Source organism: Callithrix jacchus, chromosome 9 (genome assembly GCF_049354715.1).
Source record: "Callithrix jacchus isolate 240 chromosome 9, calJac240_pri, whole genome shotgun sequence".
In the NCBI taxonomy this organism is placed as follows: Eukaryota; Metazoa; Chordata; class Mammalia; order Primates; family Cebidae; genus Callithrix; species Callithrix jacchus.
In genome coordinates, this window is record NC_133510.1 from 42,056,816 (window position 1) to 42,081,553 (window position 24,738).

At 39.2% G+C, this 24,738-nt stretch overlaps 1 protein-coding gene across 1 annotated transcript in view; it reads right to left on the reverse strand.

The window, feature by feature from the left end:
- Positions 1 to 24,482, reverse strand: part of FAR2 (fatty acyl-CoA reductase 2) — a 147,027-nt gene extending 122,545 nt beyond the window's left edge. The window contains exon 1 of the mRNA XM_035255940.3: positions 24,117 to 24,482. The gene's annotated coding sequence lies outside the window, so the exon portion shown is untranslated. The remainder of the gene's footprint in view (positions 1 to 24,116) is intronic.
- Positions 24,483 to 24,738: the final 256 nt, after the last annotated feature.

Consider the following 24,738-nt stretch of genomic DNA (forward strand, 5'->3'; position numbering starts at 1 on the left):
TCCCAGCACTTTGGGAGGCCAACACAGGTGAATCATGAGGTTAAGAGATCGAGACTACCCTGGCCAACATGGTGAAACCCTGTCTCCACTAAACATACAAAAATTAGCTAGGTGTGATGGCACATGCCTCTAATCCTAGCTACGTGGGAGGCTGAGTCCAGAGAATTGCTTGAACCCAGGAGGCGGGAGACAGAGGTTGCAGTGAGTAGAGATTGTGCCACTACACTCCAGCCTGGTGACAGAGCGACACTCTGTCTCAATAAAAAAAGTGTTTTTATTAAAAAAGAAAAAAACATTAAACCTTTAGTGAGTAATTTTACAGATGAACTTCAGGAAAATTAATCTAAAAATTTATCTCTCTCTGTTTCTAAATTGTTACCTGATATATTTGAAAAATTCTAAGCATAATAACAAGATAAACACTGGTTATTGAGTCAAGTAGAAAAACATGCAATTCTATATTTTATAGATAAGTACATAGGAATTAATGAATATTTAAGGGTAATAAAACTAGATACAACAGATTTTGATTATGTAAAAATATATGTGCTTGGAAAAGATAAAAAAAGAAGCTGTCTTCCTTCTCCCAAACCAAAAATGTAAGAAGATATATCATAAACTGATATTCTTTCTGTATACAGAAGGATTGTAAGGAGAAAACCAAATGATTTCTCAGGCAATCTGGAGGTTTTCATGCTTTTATATTTTGTGAGTATGAATGGAAGTCAAAGGTGATTTTACAGATAGAGGATAGATAGATAGATAGATAGATAGATAGATAGATAGATAGATAGACTGACTCACTGAAAAATACATGTGCTCTTAGGAAAATACATACATTTTGAAAAGAGAAAAGATTCCCCAGACCAAGGATAGATAGATAGATAGATAGATAGATAGATAGATAGATAGATAGATAGATAAACTCACTGAAAAATACATGTGATCTTAGGAAAATACATACATTTTGAAAAGAGAAAAGATTCCCCAGACCAAATATCTCTCCCATAGAACTCATCCTTGGGACCTAAAAATACTATCAGAGGACAGTGAAGTTTCTGGCTAAAATGTAAATACGTGTCTGGAAGAGATCATATCCTTCTAATTAGTTTAAGAGAGGTTGGTTTAGTTGAGCCATGAGTGAATGTATAAATTAAGTGAATTCCCTAAACATGAAGAATGTGGATGGAGGGTTTTATTGGGAGAGGCCAGTTTGGGACCCTGAACAGTAAGGGACCTGATAACTCATGTTGGAAGAAGCAAAGAGCTCAGAGGCATTTTGTGCACCTCTGAGTATTTTTATTATATGGGCTTCTGAAGATAACCATTCAGTCATTATTGCTCTGAAAAACAGTTAGGGCATAATGAGAAGTGACATCTTGCTTTGTTTTGTTTTTTGATCAAGAAAAGCATTATCTTTTGCTTCACATAAACATTCTGCTATGGTTTTACCCACTGTAAATTTGATTTGGATTAGCTGCACCTATCACACCTTCTGCTGGTAAGAGTGAGTAAGCTTCCTTGAAGGAAGTTTTTATTGAGTTTGGCTTTTCTGAAGATGGTTGGTTTTAGCTTTTATTGACTGATTTTGTAAACTATTGAATTATCTCAAAGTTGCTCTTAAAGAGAATTTTTTCCATTGTGAATACGAGATAAACACCCAAGTCTGTAATATCCGTAACAAACCCCATCTACTTTAATAGGCAAGATTTTTTTTTTCCATCAGCCACTTTTCTTCCCTTGGAAGTAGTTCTAGCAGAGTTTTCAATTTTATACAGAAAATGGCCCATATTATTCCCATCAATGGTGGTCCCTTCTATAACAACCAACTAGTAGAATCACAGCTTACAACTGATTACTTGATTCAGACACTGGATGACAAAAGTAGAGGACAGATGCGGCCAGGCAGAGTTTGCTTCTTTTCAGGCCTCAGTTTTTCTACTCATCATAGAAAAAGTATTCCTAAAATTAGGTCATACAAGAGAGAATGGCCATGGATTTCCTGTCAAGGGCTGAGTAGGTAGGTATTTCTCTGATCTTGTGGAAAGTGAACAAAGGAGTCTGTAAGATAGGTCTGGGTGTGAATCCCAGCTTTGAAAAGGACTTTCACCTCTGCATTTCAGTTCCGTCTTCTGTTGAATGGGGCTCATGCCTGGCTTGTTGCTTTGTTGTGAGGATTAATGGGGATGGATGTAAAGAACCTGGCATACGGTGAGTACACAACAAGTGTCTATGAGTGGAAACAAAATCTCTGAACTACCTAGCCCAATGCCCCAGGAACAGGAGAAGCCTGATACATGTAAGTGTCCTTGTTCTTTCCTTGTTCCATGATGTGTCTCAGAAACTCTGAATACTGACATCAGGATTCAAACACAATGCAGTTAAGAGATTGTAATGGGCTGAATTTTGTCCCCCGAAAATTAATATGTTGATGTCCTAACCTTGATATCCTCGGAATGTGACCACACCTGGAGATAAGGTCCTTATAATTAAGTTAAAATAAGGTCTTTAGAGGCCCTGAACTGACCTGACTACTGTCCTTGTAAGTAGAAGAAACTTGCACACAAACACATACAGAGAGAAAATAATCTGAAGATGGCCATCTACCAGTCAGAGAGCCCTGGAAAGCTCCTTCCTGATAGCCCTTGAAAGGAACCAACCCTGCCAGCATCTTGATCTCGATAGCCTCCAGAACCACGAGAAAATGCACGTCTGCTGTTTAAACCATTCAGTTGGTGGTACCGTGCAATAGTATCCCTAGCAAATTCACCCAAGAAATCAAGACAGAACATTCAATAAACATGAAAATTAAGCCACATATTGTCAGAAAAGGAAGTTATTTTTTTGATAAGTTATCTAGCATAGTCTCTAGTTTTCATGTCCTCTACTATAAGAAGCAATATCAAAGAACATGGGCCTTACCATATTACAAAAACAAAGCTGTTTCCCCCTCCAACCTGCCCTCTTTTAAAAAAAAATTCGAGACAAGATCTTGCTTGTCACCCAGGCTGGAGTGCAGTGGCAGGATCGTGGCTCACTGCAGCCTCGACCTCCCAGGCTCAAGCGATACTCCCACCTCGGCCTCCTAGGTAGCTGGGACTACAGACGCTCACTATCATGCCTGAACTAGCTTTTGTATTTTCTTGTAGAGATGGAGTTTGGCCATGTTGCCCAGGCTAATCTCCAACTCCTGGGTTCAAGCAATCTGCCCACCTCAGCCTCCCAAAATGTTGCAATCACAGGCATGAGCCACTGCACCTAGCCTTTTCTTAAAAAAAAAATTTTATGAGCATATGATTTTTAAAAAATTATCACTTAATATAAGTTTTAAGAACATAAAAGAGTGATGGTACTGGGAGTGAATTTTACTGAAACTTTTTTGTTATAATTATTTTTTATTGTTATAATGGTTACAACCAAGCTTCATCCATTAAGACCACTATTTCTGAGGACCATTAATTTTATAGTGACCAACAGACAAAAATGATTAGTTTATTCTTCATGTAGCAGCCCATGAGCATGTGTCTCATAGGAGATACCATGAATTGCATTTGAAATTTTAGAGGCACAGCATAGTTTATCCACCATCTTGTCATCCAGCTCCTTCAGATTAGCAGCACAGATAATGAAAATTTTCCTTACTTCTTTTTGCATGATTCTTGCCCATTATGGCAATTTGTCTTCTGGGCAGAATAGATAGCAGCTGGAGTTGTTTATTTTTTTTTTTTGGCTTATACTACAATTGCTATTTAATTATAAATCTAATGGTCACATGTACTCTCAGGAAAATCTTGGAACACATCTGTGAAATGGGGATAATAATACTTTCTAGAGCCCAGAACAAATGCCCCACTCTAGGTTTTTGTCCAGCTCTGAGATCTATGAATGTGTGAAGTTGACTACAGTTCAGCCACTGTGTCAGAGTAATGTAATTTCAATACTTTTTTCAACCCACTACCCATTTGTATCATTTGTAAATACCTTATTACTTCTCCATCTTTAGGAGAAAACCCTGGGAGAGCCCTTGTTAACTGGCCACAGGAAAACTGGTTATACCCCAACTTTTAGTTGGAAATCTCTGTCACTGGCAGAGTTTTCAGTGACATCATTCTTCTATCCACATTTTTTTCACAGAAGTATTTGTATAATAATACGTTCTGGTAAAAACACAAATAGAAGCAGAAAAGAGCACCTCTTCAAAATCTCTAATCAAATCTAGATCCAGCTCTCTGTTTTTTGCCCTGTAGGTTATTTGGAAACTACAGATCTCACCTCCACCCCCACCCCTGTATTGTCATCCTGGACCCACTGCAGCTGGAATAGACTGGAATCAGACTTATAATATCCTGGTCGAGTGTCTGAATTTGCGGTGTTTGTCTGAAAGCACTCAAATATCATCTCTAAAAGATTTGGCTCCATTTACTGTTACAACATTCATAAATTTCTTCAGGCTCTGAACCAGGGTTATTTAAATTGAATACACTTCAGAAAGTTCCTTGGCTCTAGACAAGGTTGGCTATTGCTTCATTTTGTGACATAAGCAGTGGGTCGCAGTCAGTCTTGTTTATCCCAGTTGATGAAGGACAGGAGGTCAGCATGGCTAAATGAAATTCACTGGTAGTTTATTAAAGAATACTAATTTTACCTCTGCCTTCCCCACAACCAAGTTATCACTTCTTCTTGAAAAAGTATTCAGTTACTCTATCTCAAGTTTCCTCTTTTCCCTTTTTTCCATTACATTGACGTGTGCCCACACTGCCCAAGTGAACACAGAGTAGCTAAGTCAGAATCAAAACAATCAGAGGCACAGCCTACATGATTACACACTGGATTCAAGATCTCAGGCAAGGGTAGCACATCCACATTTCCTTTATATTATATTCATAGCATCATTTTCTCTGCCTGTGTTATAAGCCACTGTGTCATTTTGACTTTTTGTTCAAATATCATGACAGTTGTTAATGGAAGCATGACAGTTTAAGCTATCATTCTTATTTCCTTTCTTCTAGATGGTCTTTCAACTGGTAAACATAAACTTCATTTTCTAAAATACAAATGAGTTTTCTTTTTCTGAAAGAGCTGTCTCTTTTCTCGGTTGAAAAAAACAATGCAAACTAAATAAAGATGTTCAAAACATTGTCTTTAAGACTGGCAGATGACCTGTCTGCTTTCACTGCTCCCATTTAAACTCAGCTGGAATTCTGATGACCAAATATCACAGGGCTTCATGGCAGGCCAGTGACCCTGATGATGGTGAAGCATACCACAGGCAGTAAATTGACTCAGAAAAGAAAATGAGCAATTATTGCAATTACTGAAGAATAAATGTTTTATCCATTAGAAATCTTTTATTTAAATAAAATTGCTAAGCATTTTCCCAAAACTTTCATACGAGGAATCTGGGGAGCATAAATGACCATGATGATCTTAAAATACTTCCTCCTATGTTTAGTGCTTCTGAAAACTTAATTACCATGTACATATTTTATAAAACGACAGAAGTGCACATTTAAAATTTCCAACCTTTAAAGTTTCATAAACTGAGGTCACCTAGCTTTTACTTTTTATATTAAATTTTGGTATTTTGCTTTATTTTTCAATTCTTACTCTAGCATTCTATAGAATGCTATACTATACTCAGATTAATACTGAGTTGTGATTATTGGTAGTTTGAATTACTGTCTGTTAATTTCTTTCTGATCCTGTCCTTCAGAAATGTGCTTTTGAAACATCTGAACATGCACCAAATTAGGATGCCTCGCAGGGCCTCGGCTCTCAGTAAGCATACTGCTCTCCACCCCCAGAAATGAGCTGACCAGAAATATCATCAGGGTAATCTGATGCTTGCTAACAGTATAAGGTCCTCCATGTACCCTCACAGTATCATAAATCTCAGTAATTTCTGTTAGCAGAGGCAAGGGTTCATCTAATTGCAGGCTTCCCTTTTATGGAGGGAGAACCAAAGTTCAGCAACTCCCAGCTGGCCTCTGGTTTCAAGCAGGATAAACTGCAGGAAAGACTTCTCTGGCATCTGTGCTTACTCTTAACTGACACATTACCAAGATCCCATCCTCTGCTACTTTCTGGAATCCTGAGTAAAGAAACTATGTATTTCATCTATGAGGGTATGCACTGTTTATTTGGGATGCACCATCTCTCCAAGAATATCATATTAGTAACTGGTAATAAGGAATTATTTTTCCACAATTCCCATCACTATCCTTAAATTCCTGTTTCTTACTTGAGGTTTAACAGTGCTTTGATACTCTCTTGTCATTGGTCAAAGCTGTAAGTTACCATCATATATTTATTCATCTAAAGCAAACTTCCTTATTGAATAAGGCAAAATGTCAACACAGAAATAACTAAATAAAGCACCAAACTAAGTGTTGGGATAATTCGTGAACTGTTGTTTGATTATAGAATGTATATGACAACTCTGTGGATGCATTACTTAATCAAAAGAGCTAATGTAAAGTACTTCTGGGAGACATTCAACCACAAAAGGAAAAGTGATACAGGATGATGACATAACAATTGAAGTATAGAAGGATGTAGAAATAAGGGTGTATGTGGGACACTCATTTATTTGTTAGTGAAATGAAATGTCTGAGCATTTACATGCTCTGAGAGACAGAAAAGGAAAGAATGAAAATAAGTGGAAGCAGGTTTCTGGATAAGTTCAGAGGGAATAAAATGTGTAAAAAAAAGTAGAGGGGTCAGACTTAAACAGGGGAATGTCATCTCATCCTCTATAAAGAAGGAAAAGAGGTAGGTTGGGGCAGAACCTCAGACAGATCTTTGGTTACTTCTCTTTTCTCTGTGGAATGTGAGGCAAGATCATATATTGCCAATTAAAAAGTTGCAAGTAAAGGATAAATATTTACTCCTTTCCAGGAGTAAATATTTATATCAACTGCTCCAGATAGAATAGAAAACACACCAGAAGCCAGCAAAGAAGCTGAAAGCAGCAGAGTGTCCAATCAGGATAGCGATGGATTTGTACCCACTCCATTTCATACAAATATTTATCTGGTTTTCTCCAGCAGCACCTGACTCCTGGTGGTTGGAACAGAGAAAATCAATCATTGGCAAGATCCAAATTGGTGGTAACAAATAAAAAAGGTAGGAATAGAAGGAGCTAGGAAGGGCACTCTTAAAATTGACCTAGGCTACACAGAGAAGGAAGTAAGATCCGGAGGAAGCTCATTGACTATGAGAAGGTGTGTGTGTCTGTGTCTGTGTCTGTGTATGTGTACGCATATGTGTCTGTGTCTGTGTATGTGTTTGTATATGTATGTGTATGTGTGTCAGGGGCAGGGATAGTAGAGAGTCTAAAGAATGAAAGTCTTGCTGAACTGGAACCATAGCTATAGGGGGAGAAAGAAACTAAGAGAGCTGGAAGTAAAGAAGGTCACTGTCCAAGAGTGAACTGTCAGATTTAGAGATTTCAGATATAGCTGTCTGGAGCAATGTCAGTGCCCAAGGACTTGCTTTGGAAGTAGGTTTCTAAAAATTGGGTGCTTTAGTGTTTAAAATGAAAACTGATAGAAGTGTGAGGTCAAGGCATCAGAGTGCTAAATGTTCATCAACATGGACTTTGAAGTTAAGAATACTCTCAGAAGTTGTAAAGGAGACAACATATGTGAGCCACATATTTGATAAATATCAGGGAATAATCTGGAGGTCACAGGTAACAGCAACAAGGACTGACAGAAACTGCAGAAATTGCCAAAGAGGAGAGGCTTTCCTTTTGGTCAGAAAGCAGAGACCTTCATTAACAACATGGAAAGATAAGACAGCACTTGGTTCACCTCACAAGGTTACTCTGGGATTCACACAAAATAATGGACATAATAAGTCCTCCAAGGAGTGTTAAATGTAATTGAAATGAAAATGACTATTATCATGTATAAAATTACGTATAGATATAGATAAGAAAGTCTGTACATACACACACGACATTGTCAATATCAATACCACTTACTATTAATATCAGTACTCTTATAATTTATATCTTATATCTTAGATACTGTCAATACCACTTACTATTAATATCAGTACTCTTATAATTTATATCTTATATTTGATATTAAAAATTCTCAAAGTATTTCATGCACACATTTCAGTATCTTCTCACAAAAATCCTTGGGAGGTAAATAGTGTAGATGTTGTCATTCACAGATGAGGAAACTGAGGATCAGAGACAAGTAGTGATTTGGCTAAGGCCATTATTAGTGACAGAGCCAAGACTGAAATTCTGATGAAAGAAATTTAAGTCTTCTAACTGCTATGGGACATGAGAAAGCTTTTTACCAGGTGTTCATTTGCTTTCTGTTTTTCCTATACAACAACAACTAGGACATCTGTACACCTGATAACTCTGTGCTGTATTTTTTTTTTCCTTAACCACCACATATTAGAGTTTTAGAACTCTGGGAACTCGAATGTATTTAATTTGCAAGGAAACTCTAACCTCAACAGATAATTTCCTCCTCAAGGCTCCAAATGTTTACCTATTTGGTATGACTATTTTCCAAACTGTCTCTTGATAATAAATACAAACCATGGGTCTGTTCTTGAAAAATCTGATAATCAAAAAAGAAGGTAGAATCATTTTTCACTGATTTTCAGGTAAATGTGATGCTGCTTTTAACACAAATGTGTCTACTACATTCAAACAAAACGGGAATATCTCAATACCAAAGCATTCTTTAGGTTAGCTCTCAAAGGAGGTTTTGAGCTTTCTCTTGACATTATACTTTCAAAAATAACTATATTTTATGTGAATTGCTTGTCTAATGATTGTTTTAAACTTCGTGGGCCTCAGTTTCCTCATCTGTGATCCCCGGGATTGACACGATAGAGTTTCTTGCACTTGTGAAACATTCAATAATTAGTAAGGGTGATTTTAATCAGCCATAATTTGTTATTCTGAATTTCACCCTTAGAGTTTTTCCTTCTTTTGCATAAAATGTATCACTAGAGTGATACCAAGAAGAAGAGATCAACCATTGCAAACGTGAATGGTTGCAAACTTGAAACCACAGCCTAACTTGGGAGAGGTTTACAAACTAATTACTTAAAACATGAAGCAGGCAGAGAATAATCTCCTTAAGCAAGATATAAGTATCTGAAAATGAAGATAAAATATTCAGTAACTTCGCCCACATTAATAGTAAGAACTTCCGTGCTTCCAAAAACACAAAAAAGGAAGTGAAAAGACAATTCACAAACTGGAACATATGTTATAAACCAACAGTATGAGTCATGGTTAATCTATGTATGACACCAGGCAACAGCAAGTAAACAGTCCTGTAAGGAACTCCACTCACACTGCTTTTACTGCTAGTGTGTCCAGACTGCGACTGTGTCTCTGTGGTTTAAAAGACACAGGAAGGACACATTTTTTCCTTTTGTTTTGTTTCTCCTGCTTCTTCATCATCTCTCTGTATCTTGGTTCATGCACAATTGGAGAATCATCACACAAACACACTAACACTTATCACAGGTCATGCAACTAGAACAGGGTTATTCAATAGTTTCTGTGTCTGTTCTACTCCTTAGTTTGGGGGTTACAGCTGACCCTTTTACTCTCCCCTCTGTTCTTCGCTCTTCTTAGCCTCAGATATACCCTTCTCCTTTTCCCCACTCCGCAGGGCCAGCCAGAGTGTCCAGAATACCAAGAGCCCTCAGATGTTGGATGGCCAGTATGTCACCAGTATCACACTGTGAGGGAAATGGAAACTAAACCTGCTGGTACCAACAGTTGGGTTGAGGGGGAGTGAAGGTGGACGACAAAAGAACAGGGAGAGGAAGCTAACTTCCATCTGATAATTTTGATGCTAAATTTCCCTTTGGAGCAAAAACCAATGCCTGTCTAGATGGAGGCATGAGAGAAAAGCAAAATGGCAGCCGTGATGGCAGTGAAAGTGAACCCAGTTGTATTTCTAAGGACTAACTCTCTCATCAAGGCCTCATGCCTGCGTAAGTGAAGAATGGGAAACAGGCCTAAATAGGCATGCTATGCAATTCCTTATTGTTCTTCCTAAATGAAGCTTGGTGCAATAGGTTTTGAACAAGCTAAATGGCCTTAATAATAAGAGAAACACTTCCATAGTACTGTATTATGTGCTGAACTCTGTCCTAAGCATGCAACACACATGAACTCATTTATTTCTCAGTACCGCCACCATTTTGACCTACAAAGGGCAATTGTGCATGGTTCAATCTGCATTTCACCTGCATTTTACTGATGAAGAAAGCCCGATGTAGAACATTTAAGTAACTTGCTAGTAAGTGACAAAACTTGATCTAGGCAGTTGGGCTCCTGTTTCTGTGGTCGTGATTAAATATGGAAATATCTGCTTCTCTACCACACTGAATTAAAATGATGGAAATGGCTTCTTCCAACCTAAAAATTCTATCTACAAATCTGTGCTATATAATTCCCAGTCTCCACACACCTCTTTTTGACTTGCCTGTTTCTTTTGAAATGATATCACTGCTCAGTCAGTCACTCAGCTGGAAATCTCAGAGCGGATTTTTATTTCATTCTTTATTTCTCTACCACCAAAATTCAAATCATATTTATTAAGTCTATCTCTGTGAGAGCTGCAGAATCCCAGGACATGAGAGTGGAAAGGAACTTCAGAGATAATCTCATCATTTTTCTGATGTAAATATATAGCACAATCAGGGCAACAATGCACACTCCTGGGATCTGGTCACTGCTCTTCTCTATTACTGTTGTCACATTGGACAAATGCTGTAGATAATACCTCTTTGCGTCTCCAGAACTTCTGGACCAACTGTAATGCTGTAACTCTCACATATGACAATAGCCTGACTCACTAAACACCTACTCCGTGCCAATCAGTCTTCTAAAGGAAGAATAAATTAGCAGAACAACTCTGTGGTGGTTAACTCTCATAAATCCCATTTAACAAAAAAACCCTAAGGCACAGAGAAATAAAGTGATTTGCCAAGGTCACACATCTTGTACACTAGCTCTAGGGGCTATGTCCTACACTACCCAACCATTTATTCCTCATTCTGTCTCCACTTCAGTGGGCAAACCTCAAACTTTAAGAAAGGGGTTACCAGTTCTCCCCTCACTCTGGGCTGACCTGAGTGTCCTATCTGCCAAACTATCAGGGCCTCTATTAATTATCGTATTTATGTAATTGACTACTTAGTTGTCTGTTTTCTCCAATGGATTGAAAATGCCTTGAGGGCAGGGACTGTGTTTTACTCTTTTTATATTCATAGAATTTAATACAATACCTGATACAATAATAATTGAGTAACTACTTGTTGAATGAATTCATGAAAGAATGAATGGCTACGTAGGGAATCTTTCTGCCTTCAATCTCTCCTTATTCCATGTCTTCCATCTTGATGAGAGTTGGGAGAACTAGTGAGACATTAAATGTGTAAGTGCGATGAAGACAAGTGGGCCCTTCATTTGTCTTCCTTAATAATGAAAGATAAGCCTTTTGATTATTTCTTCCCAAATGTTTGGTCATGACCTATACTACTAATTTTTTTCACCAAGAACACTTATATCTAGGATCCAAATTAATTTTACATTTTATATTTTGATTATTGAGAGTGACATATTTCCAAGAGGATGCATTTATTTATTTTATTTTACTTAATCTATTAGACCAGAAATTAGGTTCCTGCAAGCAGATTAAATGGGTATTTGACCTCAACACTGAACATCCTAGGTTACTCATAATCAAAATGGGCTGCAGAAGTCATTATAGTAAGATATGTTTTAAATGACTTTATCCTTAAATATCTTTGTTCTGAGGTATCCAGACTGCTACTGTGTACCTGTGATTTAAAATAATATGCAGAATTCTAATGACTAATGTTGAGTCAATTGAATATCCACATGGAAAAATATGTAATTTATTTCTCACATCATATAAAAATTAATTTCAGATGGATAGTATAACTTTTAGTGTAAAAGGGGAAACAACCCAATTTTTAGAAAAGAACATCTTCCTGATTTATTATTAGGCAAAAAATACTATAAAGAACAATACTAATAAATTAAACTCTATTAAGAATTTGTGTTCATTAAAAGAAAAAAAAGTGTAAAAAAAGACAGGCATACATTGGGAGAAGACATTGACAAAGCACATATCCAACAAAGGAATTGTATCCAGAATATATAATGTATACTAACAAATTACTGTGAAAAATAGACAAATGAACAAAGACTTGGAAACATCACAAGAGAAGATATCCAAGTGACAAATAAATATATGGAAAGTTGCTAAATCTTTTCAGTCACCAGAGAAATACAAATAAAACCACTGTGCCATACAACTACTCTCTCACCCAAATGGCTAAAATTAAAATGACAGAAAATAAGAAGTGTTGACAAGAATATGGAACAAGGGAATACTGCCACTGCTGGGAGTATTAATTAACAATCACTTTGGAAACCCCTTTGGCAAATTTATTAAAGCTTTTTGCATAAAGCAATTTCACATCTAAGTATACCCCCAAAAATGTGTACATACGTTTAACAAAAGATATTCACAAGAATGTTCATAGCAGCTCTAGTCCTAAGAAACTCACAGTGGAAACTACCGAAGTCTTCAACAGAACAAATAAAGTATGGTATAATCACAGTATGGAGTAATATACAGCAATGTGAATGAATAACCTACAAATAAATGCAATAATTTGGAAAGATCTCATGAACATAATATCGAGCAAAGAAACCAGACATAAAAAAGGATTACTTTATAATTTCATTTATACAAACTCCAAAAACTGGCAAAGCTAATCTATGTTTGAGTTTAACTAATTATGACTCAGAAGCAGGATAGTGGTTAATCTGGGAGGCACTAGGTAGTGACTGCCCAGGAGTATGAAGGGAGCTTCTAGGATGCTGACAAATGTTTTTCTGTTTTTCTTTTTTAACTTGGAAGATAGAATCTGGGAGGTGTTCATGTATGTTAAATTTAATACATTTATGTTATATTCACTTATCTACACGGATGTTATACCTGATAAAAAATAATAAAGATCATGTGGAGAAGAAACTCTTGGTGAAGTCAGTAGTCATTACTTATGCTCATTATTAATCCATACCAAAAATATATGTACTTTTATTTTAGTATACAAAAAGTATTTTTTAGATAGTTTCATCACATTTTCCACTGTGATAATAAGGAGTCAATTATTAATTTCCTGGGTGTTATGGGTTGAATTGTTTTATATCTTGAAGTCCTAAACCTCAATACCTTAGAATGTGACCTTATTTGGAAATATGATCATTGCAAATATAATTAGTTGAGATGAGGTCATACTGGAGTATGGGGGTGGTCCCCAATCCAATATGATGGATGTTTTTATAAAAAGACAGAGATATGCATAGAAGGAAGATGATGTGCAGACACAAGGAGAGAACAGCCATCTACAAGCAAAGAAAAAGAGATCTGGAACAGATCCTTCCATCATAGTCCTCAGAAGCCAACTCTACTGACAACTTGATCTCGGATATCTAGCCTCCAAAACTGTGAGACGCTGCGCTTCTTTTGGGTAAGCCGCCCAGTTTGTGGTACTTTGTTACAGCAGCCCTAGCAAATGAATACATTGGGAAGACTGAAAGTTATTAAGTAACATGCGTTTGGACACAGCCATATAGCAGGAAGTTAAGTTACTTGCCTTTGGACACACAGCCATATGGCAGGAAATGCAGGTGATATCAAGGGCTCTTCTGCCCTGGGAACACCCACCTTTCACAGTCCACCTCAGTTAGCATCTCACACACTTGGCAAGGCTACTCTAGGAAATGGGGAACCATGGAAGATGTTATGCAGAAGAATAACATAATCCTTTCTCTGTTTTGGAACAATGCAATGTTCACAAATCACTGAAGATGGAAAAGAAAACCCTATGTATCACAAACAGCTCTACCGTTCTTGTGAAGAATCTATAGAAGGATCTTTCCTGACCTGACAGAAGCCAGAGTCTAGAGAACTTCAATGAACTGAAATGGTCCACTTAATGCCTCCTAAAGCAGTTGTTCCCCCTGTTGTTCTCATCATGAATTCTGTGAGAATCTATGGAAAGCTAGAAATCCTCTCATCAGACGAATGCCCATATTCATGTAGTTCGGGAGGATGTAAGGACTTCCAGGGTAGAGGATTGGTTTTTGACCTTGTCTCCAGAAGTAAAGACTGATAGCTGAAAATAATGGGGTTTTTCCACTTGTCTTAGAGGAAGTAAGCAACTAACTACTGATCCTCCGCCAAGACTCAACAGTATCATTCTGGAAACTTCATAACTCTCAACATTGGTTATTTTTGCTCTTCCCCTCTCACTTTCCCCACAAGGATTAGCACTTAAGTACTTAAAACACCAAGAGATTGTGTCTATCTTTAGATACAGAGAAGAAAGGAGGCAAGCTAACCTCAGTCAGGTTTGAAGAAAAAGGGGACCTGGTGATACATTGAGTAAATGAAAGGACAGACCCACAAGCTGATTAAGCCCCGACACCTGTGGTAAATCAAGAACATTATTTTCTTGGGAAGAATTTTCATGAGCTTCCCTGTGGAATTTTTAATATTTCATTTCAACTCCATTTCCCATCTTACTCTTATTGCTGTTAAATGCTTGGTGCTATGGGTGGTCAAGTCATTGACTGGGACTGGTTTGGAGAGGGGAGAGGGAAAATAAAGATATATGACCATTGTGTATTTACACATTGGGTAACATTACTGAAAAATTGCACAAACTCCTCGGCCAAATATTGCTCAAAGAGTAGGGGCTATCAAAATTTGAGAGCTGGTACTATGGCTTGTTTTGATATAATTATCTGCAAAGCTAAACATCTTGTCTGGCACATAGTAGACAATAAATAGTACATATGAGTAAATGAATGAATGGAATGGAATGGTCATGAGATTTGCAGTCATAAGATTTGGATACTAGCCTAGATGCACCCACAAAACAGACGTGGGACAAGCCACTTTATGTCTTTGGACTGGCTTTTCTTTTCTATAAGAGAATTAGACCAAATATAGATATGATACTTGAACATTCTACAATTTCCAGTGTGAGTATACTTAGTTAACACAAAGCTATTTGCACCCACTATTATGTACTGTAGACAAGATGGTGTGATATGTGCCAACATATAGTATGTCTAGGAGTTCAAGGAAGTCTAATCTGGGAAAATTTTGTTCTGTCCTAAAAGACACTGAGACCTAAATTTACCTAAAGTGTAATCCTGTGATCAGCAACGCACTCAGCGGCACTTGCATAACCACTGCCCCCGGCAGGACTGCACCAAAATAGTAGAAGGAAAAGAAGGAAGAGGCAATGTCACAATTCTGCTAAGGAGAGAGAGATGGCAAGTACAAGTTGCTGAGAAAGAAGCACACTGCTCATTTGGATGAGGGAAATTAGTTCCTTCAAGCCATCAAAGATTCCTGCAGCTTTGAGAATAGTTTGGTAAGTGGATCTCAATGCCCAGAAAGCTCTTTGGTAAAAGAACAAGTGTCCATGGTTTAGATCATGTGCTTAGCTTCAGGGCAGATATGCCCTGAAGATCTTGTATAAACAAAACACAAGTGAAATAAGATTCAATTCAAAATGAGACAATAGTTACAGTGAAATAGAAAGAAAAACATAGGCTGACATACAGTTGGTTTTATTAATATTTACTTATTAATTAATAGCTATCAGGAACAAATATTATTTTAAGTAAACAGTTTCTCTTAAGTTTTAGGCAAATTGCTATACGTTTTTATTAAGTGAATACCATCCATCTTTCAGATGCTAAAACTATGTTACTTCTATCCATAAAACTTTCAGTATTAAATATCCTTTATTGAAAATAATAAGCAAAAATCTTAAATCTATGTACAAACACTGAATTGTTGCTGTTTCTTTTACTCAGTTTATCCAATTATTCTGGGCAGATTCTTTTAGTTTCTTGACAATACTGTGCACTGGTGGATCTAACTGCTGGAAGTGCTTAAGTGATTTCAAATATGTTGAAGTCAGACACATGAGTTAATTGTCATCCTAATTTCCAAGGATCTTGCTTTCAAGGATACCTGGGATTTTTGCTCACTTCTGTGGAATGTGCCCTCTTAATGACCTGTAATAAATACTGCACCATTTTCTAAAAATGACCTAAAATGTGGGGTGTTTTCTCAACGGCTTTTTTCCATTTCTTGGCTCAGGAAATATTATTTTTGCCTCCAGTGGTCACAAATGCTACTGATCCGACAAGTTCCCAGCTAAGGTGGAAGGATGAGTAAGTGGGTTAGAAAAACCATATTTTTGTCTTTTCTACACAAAGTCACAGGGAAGAATGTCTCATGTGTTTGCTTTCTCTTCCTCCCTTCAAGAGTGGGCTTCAATGTTTTGGGGCTATCTCTGGAGAAGCCTGGGAAGTTAAAATGCCTTTAAAGCAAGATGTCCAAAAGCCATAGGGGATACATATTATCAACTGTGCTTGAAAACGCTTTTGCAAAACTGCAGAGGTTAAGGATACAAAATTATCTAGGACTTTGAAATAATACAGCTAAATCAACAAGCAAATGTTATCCTCAGTGTCTGGTAATTAGAGTGAGACTTTTTTTTCATTATTTAATCACATTGTTGGCTATACACACAGACAAAAATACACATATAAATATATTGTTTTTTACTTTAATGCAGGTGTTGATTAAAGTGGGAGAATGTCCACTGAATGAAAATCTCACCTGAAATCAGTCATCTTTATAAAGTTAGATATCTCATAGAAATCTCTCAATCAACATGGCTGGCATGAGACCCACAATGCAAACTTTGTGATCTCACAGCTCATCCTCATCTAAAAATATTTTATGACAGCAGTAACAGAGCCAAGCACCAGACCTCAAGGGCCTTATTTTCCGACTCTATGTTCCATGGAAATACCTGGACTAGTTATTCGAAAATCTCTTCCTGTGCTGTGCCAGCTACTTATGAAACCCCCTGGGAATCCTCACACCAAAGATTCTGATTCAGTAGGTTTATGGTAGTGACAGAGAAATTTGTATTTCTGTCACCCAAAATCGAGGCTGTCATCCCTAAAGTACCACTCTTCATACAAAAATGTGCATTAATAATAATAATAATAATAATAAGATTGCCTTCATTATTAAAATACAAATCAGAGGTGACTACTCAGGAAATCCAATCTGCTCGGGGTAACAAAATAAAATGGTTAAGTTATACTAGGTTTAGTTTACCTCTGGAGGCTAATTAGTTTTATTTATCTGAGTGCCTATCCTGTATACATGAGTTCAAATGTTTGAGTAAAATTTCAAAGCGGTCAGCTTTGAGACTATCTTCTGCTTGTTCCGTGGGCATGTAGCGTTAGCAACACTAGCCGCCAACAAACACGGGCATTGTCACGACTCCAATGCCAATAATTATTTATTTTTAAAATTAGTATTATTTTAAATTTACAAATTATAATTTTATACATTTAGAGGATACAGTAATCCTCACTTATTTTTGTGGTGAGACATTGGAAATTTACTTAGTTATTTTGAAATATGCATTAACATTGACTATAGTCATCCTGATATGCAATAGATCTTAAAACTTATGTCTCCTGCCAGGCGTGGTGGCTCACGCTTGTAATTCCAGGACTTTGGGAGGCCGAGGCGGGTGGATCACTAGGTCAAGAGATCAAGACCATCCTGGCCAACATGGTGAAACCCCATCTCTACTAAAAAATACAAAAATTAGCTGGGCGTGGTGGCACACGCCTGTAGTCTCAACTACTAGGGAGGCTGAGGCCAGAGAATTGCTTGAACCCGGGAGGCGGAGGTTGCAGTGAGCCGAGATCATGCCACTGCACTCCAGCCTGGTGCCTGGTGATGGAGTGAGACTCTGTCTCAAACAACAACAACAAAAACTATGCCTCCTGCCTAACTGAAACTTTGTACCCTTTGACCAGTAACTTCCCCGCCTCAACACCAGCATCCCCACCTCCCTCCATCCTGCCACCCTACCACATTTTGCCTTCAATCTCTGGTAACCAGCATTCTTCTCTCTACTTTTATTTATGAGTTCAACATTTTAAAATTCCACATAAAAATGAGATTATGCAGTATTTATCTTTCTGTGCCTGATTGCCAATTATCTTTGAGGACCTAATAGTAGGTCGTTTTAGCTATTTTACTTCTACCCCCTTATAAATTAAACAAATGAAAAACAAAACAATTAAGATCACCTATGGCAGGTGAGTTTCATAGCCTACAGCAGGGATCAAGGCTTCAACAGTCATAATAATTGATTGGTTAGGGTACTAAAGCAGTCATAGCCAATAGGGATGACTAGATAAACGACACAAGCTGATTTCTTATAAAACTTGATTTATAGACACTGAAGGTTAAATTCATATAGGTTAAATTTCCTATCATTTTCCCCATGTCACAGAATATTATTCTTCGGATTTTTTTAACCATTTAAAAATATAAGAACCATTCTTTGTTGAAAGAATATACAAAAACACAGGGGCCAGATTTCAGCCTCAGGCATAGTTGCTAACCCCTGGGCTGGAACACAGAGCTGAGGAAGCCATAGAAGTCTACAGCGGGGTGAACCTGTTTCTTCCATTATGCTCTGCTGCACTGTTCTTTGGCCATAGGTTGCATTCCTACCACCAGCCTACTACCATGCAAATGCATGGAGATCCAGGAAGGAGACTCAAAAATCAGTGTTCCCACAGGTGCCCTATGTAGTCACACTGTGTTGCCTTGCAGGGGATGGCTTACAAACATCAGATAAGGCCCAGGCCTAGATGGAACCTAAGAGGCCCTGGGAAGTCTTCCCCATTGTTTATGCCTCAGGTCACACACAGACTTGACAAAATGTACCTTGAGATGGTCCTGATGAGCCTTGCCAGAGAAGTAGAAATGAAAAACAAACAACAACAATTTTGCTTTTAATTAGACTGCAGATCTTGATTCTGAATATGTCTCATCTACAGAGCAGAATTGTTTATATCAACTTAGTGTCTATTAGCTGAGTCAATTCCAGTCTCTTGCTTCCCACCAACTAAGTAGGATTAAAGAGATGAGAGAAGCTTATGGTTAATAGAGAACTGTAGATGTTAAAAAGTTTAATCTATTAATATAGGACAGCATTTCCCAAAGCGTGTTATGCTGAATGCTGACTCTCTTAGATGTTCTACTGGAAAAGCATTTCAAGGTCAAATAAGTTTAGGAAATGTGGCATAAAAGATCTTTCCTTTCTTGATGATTATTAACATGCATTAGGACATTAAAGGCTCTGAGGATACCTGCAATAAAACTTGTTAAGGAGGTTAAATCAAGTGTTTCTCAAACTTATATCATCAGGGAAGCATTTCTTCCTTTACTTAACTGTGAATATCCCAAGGAAATAATTCATAGACTACATTTTGGGAAACACTGCTATAGACAAGGCAGAGGAATGACAAGGTTTTAATCAGGGGAGTAAATTATGTTTTAGAATAATTATTTTGGGGAGGATCAGATCTTTCTTCCCTAATTTTTCTCATTATAGGAAATTACACCATATTCCATCTATGTGCTCAATCAGAAAAACAGGAGCTATATCTCTCACGGTGATAACTTTTTAAAAAATTATAAAATGAAAGCATGGTTTTAAAAAATAATTCGAACCGTACAGAGGATAGCATGGAAAGCAAAAATCTCCTCCCTCCTTTCTCTCATCCCTGTCCCAGCAGCCAGTACACTTTTCCAGAGGTAAAAACCAGGGCGATCAGTTTTTGTTTTATTTTTCAGTTCTTCTTATGGCAACTCTAAATCATATGCATCTGAGCCTACTGCTTTGGATTATAAGCATTCACACTATCTATTAAATGAATTCATTCCCACTCTTCTTTCTGTCTCACTCACCTCCCATATCCAATCTATCACCAAGCTGTGTCAATCCAAGTGTAAAAACACACCTCAAGTCTGTGCAGTTCTCTCCCTCTTCCATGACAGTACTCTCACCTATGCTCTGCCCTTCCTGGTTTTACTATCTCCAATCCTTTATCCCTGCAGTTCATTCTCCTTGTTGTTTCCATAAAGATTTCCTCAAAATAGAAATTAGAACAGTCTCTGGCTTAAATGTCTTTAATGGCTACCCACTTGAATTAAATTCAAGATCTTTATCAAGACCTGTGAAGTCTGGCATGATCAGTCACCTGCTCCCTCCTCCAACTGTGTGTCCTGCCTCTCAGCAGTGCCCTCACCTAAGTCCAGTCACAGGGCCTGCCTTCTCTCTGTCCCTTGAATGTTGCCAGCTTTTTCTCTCCTTAGGATCTTCCCATTTGCAATTTCCTGTGCCCAGATTGCTTTTTCTCTTTGTTGATTTTTTTTTTAGTCATGTTAAGCCTTATGCTTCTTTCCAACAGCAATTGAAATCTTTCTTTGTCAAAGAGCAAGCCTTCTCAGAGCACCAAATTGGAGTCAGCATCCCTGAGTTTTTTTCTTATAACATTCTGTTCTTCTCCATACTACTTCCCACAATATATTCTTACATGTTTATTTTGTAAATGTCTGTAGGTTCCAAAAAAATAGGGAACACATCTGCTCTGTACAATACCAAATGTGGAAAAGCTGGCACAGTGTCTGGTCACAGAACGTGCTTAATAATTATTTATAACATGAATGAAGCTAGCAGAGGGAATTTCTCTTACAGAGTTATCTCCTGCCTTTTTCTTACATAAAATTTCAGCTGTATCCAGATTTTTCTTTTCTGCACACTTCCTACCCCAAAGTGCCACTGTGGTCCCTGGGCACCAAAAAGTCTTGTTTGTTCATCCCTATTAAAACCAGAATTTTAAGGGCTATCTTGAAGGGTCTTTCCTCTTACCCTTCCCTCAGCATTTCAGCTTATTTTATTCTCTTCTTGGGATTTCATTGTACTTATTTTCTCCCCCATTCATTTGGTGCCAAATCTTCTATTGCCTTGTAACTACTTATTTGCTATTTTAAGTTAATACCTTATATTGACATATTTTTTCCTGCTAATGATGTCAAAAGTTTGTTAAACACAGGACCTGTTACTTTGCATCCTAAGGTACACTGGATGCCCATGCACAGAACATTGCATGAAGAAGGAATCTCCATTCATCCCTTCTAGTGCCCCTATTAGAAGACGTTAATATAGGATTTTGATCAGCTCCCTTTCACCCTATTTTATTCCTCAATCGTTCTGAGTGTATTGCCATCATGCTAACAAGGACAGCTGGAATAAAGATACGTTTTGAGGTCAGAGACTAGGGAAAGGTGGAGTCTGGGGACAGAGGACTTGCCTGTTTTCTCAGTTCCTCTTCAAGAGGCACCAGACACACAAAAGGTAACTAGGTGTACTTGACAAGAGACTAGGTGTACCTTAAATTGATTTGGCATTTCCCAGTGTATTTTAAAGGATGACTTGATCAAACTTCTGAACTTAAAGATTTTTTAAATTAAATGAAACAAAAAGGATTACCGCCTCAAAAAATGTCAATCATTGGCTCAGTTTCTCACGGTTCTATTTTTGGATGAATTAGACCCAAACATATCTTTGGGATCCAAGAAGTTAGTTATTCTGCACTTTTAGTTGAAAATTCCAATCTTGTCCGAATAATGATATTTCAGGAGTATTTAAAGTGCTGAATACTTTTCTACTTTTTGTTTTATTTTCCACCAAACTATAAGGTTTAGAAAGGTTCTACAATCTTTTTAATGTGCTTAACCAACCTTTTTCAAGCTACTTCTGAAAAATGGAGGGCAAAGGTTAACCCTTCAACAATAGAGTATTTGTTAGTCAAGAACTATTCAAAGTCAGTAGACATGTTTACAGTTATTATCTCTTTTTACTTAGAGATAATACAACCTTGAAAATAAAGAAAGTAGAAGGTTTCATCTGTTGTCTTTATATTGTCGATGAGGAAACTGAAATACAGGAAGACTGAATGACACGTCCAAGGACACCTAAGCGAGCAGCAGATAAATTTCAGGTTTGTACTGGAGAACTTTTTAACAGAAATGTGGGATTCCTGTTAAGACAACACTGCAATTTGGTTAGTTTTAGACCAAGTTTGTCAGCCTGGGGTCAGGATATAATTTGTAGAACCCAATACAAAATGAAGATTCAGAGCCTCTTGTTTGAAAATTATTAAGCCAGACGACAGTGACAGCAGAACATTACCAAATGCAGGCAGGACCCGTCCAAGCACAAGGCCCTGTGAAACTGTAGTTTTGTATTTCCATGAAGTGGGCCCTGCCTGGAGTCTCCAGACATCTATAATATGGGAAGCTGGGTGTCAAGGAGGCCATGAACTCCTGAAATTGTAGGTGGAATTAACACAAAATACAGGACTTCTTAACCTGATGAGGTGTTGCCAAGAACAAATGCACTCAAGAATGCATCTTCAGGAGATAGGAAAGCAGATGGTGAGACGGTCAAGATGATCATGTGCTGTATGAACCCCAAAGTGATACCCTATAAGCCATTTTATTTATTTTCAACCTCTCTCTCTTCCTCTGTAATTGGATGTCACATTTTAGCCTCCTTTAAGGAAAAGATATTTTCATATACTTTAATTTCTCTAATAGCTGTAAGATTTACCAACTCACGGTGATTTACATCTATTTTATAGATAATTATAACCAAATGTTAGAAATAGGAGCAAGTGAGGAATTTGTTAATACAGCAGGGTCAGAAGCTGCCCTCAGAATGAGAAAAAGAATCCTGTAAAGACATGGATCCTGAGAAATACTACTGATGAAATATTGGCACACGTGTCAGCCTGGTAAAAACCTCATGCCCATCTCCCTCACACACAAATACCCCTAAATGGGAATTCTGCTGAACTGCCTGCTCTTCAGCTTAGGTGGCTGCCTTATGGTTTCATTGTGTCCCTTGTCCAGCTTTATAAATTTTGGACTAAATACACCTGTCAGTCAAATCTCCAACTCATATAAATGGGAATATAGAGAGATGGGTAATCGAAACCACGGGATAACGCTCAAATTTCCATTTGCACAGTGTCAAACTTCTCTCGATCTAGCAAGCAGAAAAGCATGATCCACTTGAGTTTCCTGGTCACTTTGCTGACCCTGCGCTGTCCTTGTTTATCACGTAATGGGAGCACGCTATGTGATTCAACCAGTGGCCAAACTCTTGCAGATCCAGTGATAACCTTGGTTGCTAATGCCACGCAATTCATCCATGGAAGAAAAGGTGCTTATAATCCTACCCCCCGCTGGCTGGTGGGACGCCTTCCTCTGGTTTCTAGGATAAGGCTGGGCATGAATTGTTTTAATAGATTGAGACTGCCCTGCGGGCAATTCTACTTTATGGGAGGGTTGAGCAGCTTTCCTGCAAGCCATCTACTCCAATTGGAGTCTTCTGACACCTGCTCCCCTGCACACCCCCAGGATGCTCAGGCCACAGGAAGAGGTCGAAAACTTCCTACAAGGGCAAACCGCGCCCTGGACTCCCCAGCCGCCCGAACGCGTCAGCCACAACCCCAGCGAGGCCCAAGTGGGAGCGTAGGGACGTGCGTCGCCTCGGGTGGGACTGGGGTCGGGTGAGGACCCGCTCCGGGGGCCAGGGCAGGGCGCCCCGGCTGTCTCGGACGCCGGAGGGGACCTGGGACGGCCGCTGCTTCACACGTGGCCCCGGCGTTTGCGCGCTCTCTCCAGGAATAGCACCAGGGGCCCAGAAGGCCTGGGCGGGACCCGGCCCCGCGCCTCCCTCCCTCGGTCCCCACTCCCCACGGCGCGGCCCCGCATGTTAACCTTCTCTGGTCCTTCCCGGCTCGCTGCCCTTTGCAAACCCCGCGCGCCCCACCTTGGCGGGCTCCGCCGACGCCAAACGCGCCTAAACGCCGGGTGACTACGGGGGTGCAGCCAGGGGCAGCTTCAGGGGCAGAGCCTCGGCAAATGCTTCTCTCCTCCCACTCGGCCTCACACCCACCCTCCTGGAGGTCCCGCCAGGAACCGCTCTGCCCTGCGAACCCAGCCGAACCCTCCCTCCCGGGCCACCCCCAGCCCGGTCTCTGCCTTCGGAGCGCGTGGGCTCTGCGAGCGCCAGGGCTGGGGACCCTGGAATACCTGTTCCTCCAGCACAAGGATGGGGTTCAACTAGTGGTCCTCCAAATCCTGCTCCTTCCCCGAGGCTGCGGGAAGCCCTCCAGCCACAAGGAAACGGCTCTAGTCTTTCGGCTCTCAAACGTGACACTCTATATATCCGGCTCGGAGACTGGGTGTGGGGCGGGAGGAAACCACCCTCCCTCCGACCTTCCCCGTCGCCGCCGCGGCCTCAGCGTTGGGCGCGGAGCCGGTGGCAGCCTCAGCCCTGGGTGGGAGGAGGAAGAGGGGCCAGCGAAGGCCCTACAGGCCGCGGGGCGACGGCATCGTGGGCAGGGCTGCCGCGTGCGCAGGCCCGCCCGGCGCTTCCATTCATTCGGCACCAGCAGCGGATCCACTCGCTGTGACTCCCGTATTTGTGTGTTTTGGGGGAAGGGGGGTTGGTTTGGGTTTGGGTGGTTTTTTTGTTTGTTTGTTTTTTAGTTTGGGGCTTTCGTTTTGTTTGGGATTTTGGTGTTGGTCTTTTTCGGTATTTTTTAATCAGTGGGCGAGGGGACAGGAAGCTAGAAAAGCGCCCCTCTCTGGCCTGGGAAAGCAGAACTCCCACACCGTGAACGGTGGCGGGTGGGGTTGGAGGGAGACACTG